Source organism: Ruditapes philippinarum, unplaced genomic scaffold (genome assembly GCF_026571515.1).
Source record: "Ruditapes philippinarum isolate M1 unplaced genomic scaffold, ASM2657151v2 ctg3102_1_1_1_1, whole genome shotgun sequence".
Taxonomy (NCBI): domain Eukaryota; kingdom Metazoa; phylum Mollusca; class Bivalvia; order Venerida; family Veneridae; genus Ruditapes; species Ruditapes philippinarum.
This window is the reverse complement of record NW_026864710.1, coordinates 27,810-35,352: the sequence shown is the minus strand read 5'-3', so window position 1 is coordinate 35,352 and position 7,543 is coordinate 27,810.

Below are 7,543 nucleotides of genomic sequence, written 5' to 3'. Positions count from 1 at the left end.
CCAAATTTCATCGATGTCATTGAGTAAAAATGTCACATCCGTCTTAAAAATTGCAAAATGGTGTTGATAAATTTATCGACATTGTTTTTTTTTTATGGTGCGAAATTGTGTAGGGCACATTCTACGTAACATTAACAGTATATTAAGAGTGTTAATTTGTGGCTTCAACTTATAGCAACAACATTACTGTGTTCGCGAAATATAGGACTGGTTATTCAAGCCAGATAGGCGCAACAATGTTATATTTTAAAAGTATCAATAATTGTTATATAATTTTGATGAAACGCCAACAAGGCCTAAACGACATAGTTAACTTGTTGCAAACTAGGTATGACTGAGCCTGTTCATCAAGCGTGGGTAGAGGGTGCGGTTAGTGGTAAGAACAAGCTTCTTAACACTCAAACTATGATAAACAAGATCAACAAGAAAAGGTGGCATTCAATAAACGCAACCCCCACATGACCCAGCAACAAAAACCAGTGGCAAGGAGCATAGGCGGACCTAAAAAAACAGGACAGGTCACAACTTTGCACTGCCACATGTTCGATGATTATTTTTACAATTCCAAAATATCACGTAGTGCAACGTGATTACCGGCTAGGCATATACGAGTATGATAAATGAATCAAGCAACTATATATTGTACATAGATACACTACGTGTAGAACAAATAATTCTATGCACATAAATTTTTGTTTAATGACGAATGAAAATATTCTAAAATATTCAAAATAAAGTCACCATGTATCCATGGTCTATAGAACACACGGAATATAAAATAAATATTTTAAACTATTACAAAACTGAATATAGCATGCATGCATGTCCATTTCCTGGAATATTATCAATGGTGTTAAATTTGTGTTAAAGTTAGCGTAAAACCTGCAAAAAACTGCATTAACATCTCCATCTATTCATTATACAATTATATGTATTTCCAAGTTAATGAACTCAATTATTGTCTGTTACAGAACTATTCACATGGTTGCATGATTGAGGACATAAAAAGTAATAGAACGAATTTTGATATTGATTTGTCACACTGGGAATCTCGAAGACGGAAATGCAAAACATAAACAAAATCAAAAGAAATAGCACTGAAAATAGCATTGATAATTATAATGTTAACATTAAAACAATTATTTATTTAGCGGTTTCCGTAGGTTGTCACGATCTCCGACTGACGATAATCTCGACTGCTAAAAATGTTGTATTAAATACAAAATATATTGTCTTTCAAAATGGCATTTTTATATGAGAAAGTGGTTTTTATTTGCATTATAAGTTTCATCGTTGCATATTTAAAATAATTTGAAGGGTTACATGTGTTTATAATGTGTAACAAGTATTTCCCTCTTTTATTATTATCACCATTACGGTAGTCATTTATCGCCTATATTTATTCGTCCTTCGAAATAACTGATGCCAGCACTATTAAATGTTGAGAATTGAGTATCGCTCAAGCCGGAGCTAGGGGGCGTGAGGGATGTTGCACTTTTACATTATCCCTCATGTACAGACTCAATCAAACCGATTCTGCAATCTTCATGTATTTTGTTGTGATTAATGCTTCCGGGGGATGACTTTGTTCCTCACAACAGCAGGTGTCAAGTGCTGTGTCGTGGCTGTAAAAATTATTTCACTTCACTGTTGTTATATGTTTCTGGTCCTTTAAAATCATTGATGCCAGCACTATTAAGTGATGAGAATTTAGTACCGCTCAAGCCAGTTCTACGAGGCGAGAGGGATTTTGCGTTCTTTCATTCTCATGTACAAACTCAATCAACCGAGTCTGCAATTTTCATGTAATTTTGTTGTAATTAATGCTTCCGAGGGATTACTTTGATTCCAGATTATTTTTTATATTTCTGGTCTCAGTGTGATTATAAGCTTATTTATGACAGTGTCTGAGGTAGAGTTGAAAAATCCTTTGTTGAAAAACTATAATAAGAACAAGTTGTATCACTGCTTTAATATGACGTATGTTTGCCTTTCCCTTATATTACACATATATGTGCAGAACTGTTGCTATGTGTATTGTGAATATCTTGCAACAGAATTCGTTGAAATGTTCAATTCGACAAACACGTGTAAAAATGTTAATTTCTTTATTGTATTTCTCATTTCTGGTCTAATCACTGCTATGCCGAAAAATTCAATTTAATATAACACCAAATCAATTGGTATGGCATAAAAGATATATCATGAATAGCATTAATAGAACTCAGGGATTGCTTCTTATGCTACATATTTTAGTGTTTATTGAACACGTGTAGAGAACAAGCAAACAAATAACATACTAGAAGAAATGAAAATAAATGTAATAGTAAACTTGCAAGAATAAATACTTTATATAACATGATATGGAGCGTGTTTTACTATCGATACTGTATATTGAGTCTATCTTATTTCACGATTCAAACACAGCACCACCGGTAATGATCCAAGCAGGACACCGGATAAAAGCCCAGGATACACATAATTATACAGTCTTAACATTTCGAACACACTTTTATAGCGTAGCAGTTATTAAAATATCATTTTTTTATTGTTGTTTTATCTTTATACTAATATTATCATCTGCGCTATGTAACTAATGTAATTGATTGCACAAAATATTTTTTAATATAGTCTTATGTTTTTCGAGTTTTTTTTTGCGGTGTTTCATTTATGTGTTTATTTTTTTATGTTTCTTTTTTGTTTGTTTTGTTATTGCTAGAACTGTTTATCATTTACAAAACGGTACAAACTCAATTGACTTTGCTTTTTTGTTCGCATTTAGTAATAAAGCACAATTCGAGTGTATTTGGGATTATTTTGAAAAACATGTTAAAGTATATCAGAAATTTGACGGGTGTTAAGTATATTTATCACATAAAGAAAACCGGTGCATAAATCATTAGATTTTTAAAAAATTATAAGTGAGCCGTGTCACGACAAAACCAACATTATGGGTTTGCGACAAGCATGGATCCAGAACAGCCTGTGCATCCGCGCAGTCTGATCAGGATCCATGCTGTTCGCTTACAGACCTTATAACAAGTAGAGAAACTGATAGCAAACAGCATGGATCCTGATCAGACTGGTCGCAAACCCATTATGTTGGTTTTGTCGTGACGCGGCTCAAGTCATGTAAGAACTATTTCAATCTAAATAGTTTGAGTGTTAATTAAAAGTAAAAGGTATAAGGAATAACAGATATATTTAATGGTGGATTTTGGTTCTGGCTTTTTGATTCATAGCAATTATACATGCCATCAAAGATATGAAATAATACAAGAAATTTTAAGTAAAATGAAAATTGAGTACCGCTCAAGCCGGTGCTAGGGGGCGTGAAAGATGTTGCACTTATTCATTATCCCTCATGTACAGACTCAATCAAACCGAGTCTGCAATTCTTATGTTATTTTGTTGTGATTAATGCTTCCGAGGGATCACTTTGTTTCTAGAATTTTGTACTTCACAACAGCAGGTGTCAAGTGCCGTGTGGCAGCCGTAAAAAGTTGCCCCGTACTTCACTTCAGTGTTGTTATATTTTCTTGTCCTTCGGGATCATTGATGCCAACACTATAAAGTGTTGAGAATTGAGTACCGCTCAAGCCGGTGCTAGGGGGCGTGAGGGATGTTGCACTTATTCATTATCCCTCATGTACAGACTCAATCAAACCGAGTCTGCATTTCTTATGTTATTTTGTTGTGATTAATGCTTCCGAGGGATCACTTTGTTTCCAGAATTTTTTACATAAAAATAGTATTCAAGGTCGTTGCACAACATAATATTGTGAATTGAAGATAATGTTAATATACCAAATTATATTCGCTTATTCCAACTACAATTTACTTCAATGACTTTCAACATCTTCAATTTTGCCGTGCTGCGCTTTCTGTAGCGATTCTTATTTTCCCTATACGCCGTAGCATCCCCTTTGATTCTTATAGCTCACCCGAACTTTTCAGTTCTGTTGAACTAAATAAACATTACTGGATCCAGTCCAATAATACCTATCACTTGTTTGAATAAGCTTAATAAATTTAAATAACCTTTAAAAAACATCATATTATACAAAATAAATATATCTATGCCACGAACAGGGGTAGTGCAAACAACTCTTTAAATAGAAAGTAGTTACAAACAGGGTAACAGCAGGTGTCAAGTGCTGTGTGGCAGCTGTAAAAAGTTGCCCCGTACTTCACTTCAGTGTTGTTATATTTTCTGGTCCTTCGGGATCATTGATGCCAACACTATTAAGTGTTGAGAATTGAGTACCGCTCAAGCCGGTGCTAGGGGGCGTGAGGGATGTTGCACATTTCCATTATCCCTCATGTACAGACTCAATCAAACCGAGTCTGCAATTCTCTTGTAATTTTGTTGTGATTAATGCTTCCGAGGGATCACTTTGTTTCCAGAATTTGTATACTTCACAACAGCAGGTGTCAAGTGCTGTGTGGCAGCTGTAAAAAGTTGCCCCGTACTTCACTTCAGTGTTGTTATATTTTCTGGTCCTTCGGGATCATTGATGCCAACACTATTAAGTGTTGAGAATTGAGTACCGCTCAAGCCGGTGCTAGGGGGCGTGAGGGATGTTGCACATTTCCATTATCCCTCATGTACAGACTCAATCAAACCGAGTCTGCAATTCTCTTGTAATTTTGTTGTGATTAATGCTTCCGAGGGATCACTTTGTTTCCAGAATTTGATTAATTAAATGTTTCAGTGTCTTGTCATAAATCTGCAATAGTTAAATGTTTTAAATTTGGAAAAGGGGTTATCAAAATGTTACCTTTTAACGATTCTTGAGTGTCTCTAAAAACAAACTACAGCACTAAATATATACAAATTTCTGCACATTTACCGAGGATAGATAACACACCGTGGTTATTATGGGTTTTTAAATCACATGTTAATAGAAACAAGAAATATGATAAACAAGATCAACAAGGAAAGGCGGCGTTCAATGAACGCAACCCCCACATGACCCAGCAACAAGAACCAATGGCAAGGAGAAACCTAATCAGATATGTACGTCCGATGCCAAATACACAATTAGTAAAGCACTTGTCGAGGCCATTAGGCAAACTTTCAGATGCTATTAGGGATTTAAATAAAAAGTCTTGACGAAGTGTGATCCCTCAGAAGTATCAACCACAACAAAATAACATGAAATTTGCAGACTCGGTGTGATTTAGTCTGTACATGAGGCATAATGAATAAGTGCAACATCGTTATATAACTTGGCAAAGTGAAACGTTGTGTCGCGCATATAAAATAGAGAGAAATAATGAATCCCTAAAGAACGCACAAAACGACAGAATTGAAAATGTTGCAAACTCGGTTTGGTTTACCCTGTTCTGTAATATCCGGTCTGTTGGTAAAATTCAGATTCCTGCGGCAAAGGTCCGATAAGATATTAGATATGAAAATATATAGAGACAATTTGGTAGTCTTGAATTGAGATATAATATCATAAGCACAAATGTTCAAAGTGAAGACTATTGTCACTCATCTTAATAAACATCAATATGTGCAAGGTTAAAAACTAATAATCTGATAAAATGTAAAGATTTTGTCTTGGGCACATCTGCTTCATGCATTGGGTGATCGGCATCTGGAAAACTATAACTTGCCACAAATGTTCACCACCAAAGGCGAAGAATTACACATGCAAATCAAAAGGTAAGGTCATTTAAAAAGGTCAAAGAAAACATTTTACTGTGATAGTGAAGCTTCTATTTGTTCAGTGAGTTTTTTTATATAACTTGGCACAAATGTTCAGTATTATGAAATATGATAAACAAGATCAACAAGGAAAGGCGGCGTTCAATGAACGCAACCCCCACATGACCCAGCAACAAGAACCAATGGCAAGGAGCCCAGGGGGACCCCAAACAAAAACAGGACAGGGCAAAGACAGACCACGGACAGGTTAATCATTAAATGATAATTAATTTGTAACTGATTAGGAATTCAAAGAAAATAAAAATAGGCCCACAAAGGGAAGGGGACAGGAGACCGGGGGAGGGGGGTGGGGAGTAATCAAAGAAATAAAAACTAGAGGCAATGGGAAGATACTTACAGTAGACGAGAAAACAACAACGGACACCAACAAACGTGTCACCAAAACAGTACGAAACAACATAAGACATACAATTGAGGAACACAGTGGGGCGCCGCCTTGGAACGGTCAGCAGCATAATAATGACTGCTGGGGAGTTTAAACCGGTTAATGGTGCACCAAACCTCGCTCTTAGCCCCACCATGTTCCTATAAACGAGACAGTGTAAATAAAATGAATCCCCGCCAAGTGAAATATGATAAACAAGATCAACAAGGAAAGGCGGCGTTCAATGAACGCAACCCCCACATGACCCAGCAACAAGAACCAATGGCAAGGAGCCCAGGGGGACCCCAAACAAAAACAGGACAGGGCAAAGACAGAGCACGGACAGGTTAATCATTAAATGATAATTAATTTGTAACTGATTAGGAATTTAAAGAAAATAAAAATAGGCAAATTCTAACAGTTGTCATGGTTACAAAAGGTTAAATAAGTAAAACACTAAAATGATCATGTAGAAACATATAAAAGTAAACCAACCCAATGACCATAACAAAAGTACTCAATGTCCTAAAGGAAGACAGAGCAACAAGAAAATCACCTACAAGGGCCCGACGAAGCAAGGCAGAAGACGAACATTAAGACAATTCAGTCCCAAAGGGCTTTACGAACTATCCATCATAGAGTCTCCCACTTGGTCCGTCAGATGCAATCAAAAGAGGAAAGCGTAGTGTCCAACTGTAAAAGGGTTGAACACTAAACATGCAGTATGTCTTAAAATAGTAGGGTCATAACCTCTTTTAATAAAACGTTTAATGATTTTTGTAAAAACAGCAGAAAAATTACCATGACCCAAAATCTTACGAAGTTTGTAAATCACATCGCCATAAAAACCAGGCTGGCTAATCCCTTGTCGCAGAAGAGTTTTTAAATCACTATTGAATTTGGAAATTAAATCAAAGTTACGATTGTAAAATGTAGTAAAATATTTCCGTAATTTATGATAGCGGTAGCCCTGTTTTAGAAGCTTGCTGGTAATAAAAATATTCCGCTCGTTGAAATCCTTTACGTTGCTACATGCTCTAGCGAATCTAATTAACTGGGAAACATAAACCCCGTAAGATGTTGCATGGGGTACGTCTCCATCTAAATGTGGATAATTAACTATACAAAAGTCAAAGTCATCTCTTTTATCATAGATTTTCGTGTGAATAGAATTGTTGTTGATAGTAATATGAAGATCCAAAAATGATGTACTAAAATTTGAAGAGTTCGTTTTATTAAGTTGTAGTTCATGCGGATAAATGTCAGACACCATTTGATCAAAATAAGGATTATCTAAATTAAAAATATCATCAAGGTATCTGGAAGTATTATTAAATGCGACTATAACATCTTGTTGTTTATCTTCAGAGAGACTCAACATAAAGTCTCTTTCATAGCAGTACAAAAACAAATCGGCGACCAGGGGTGCACAATTAGTACCC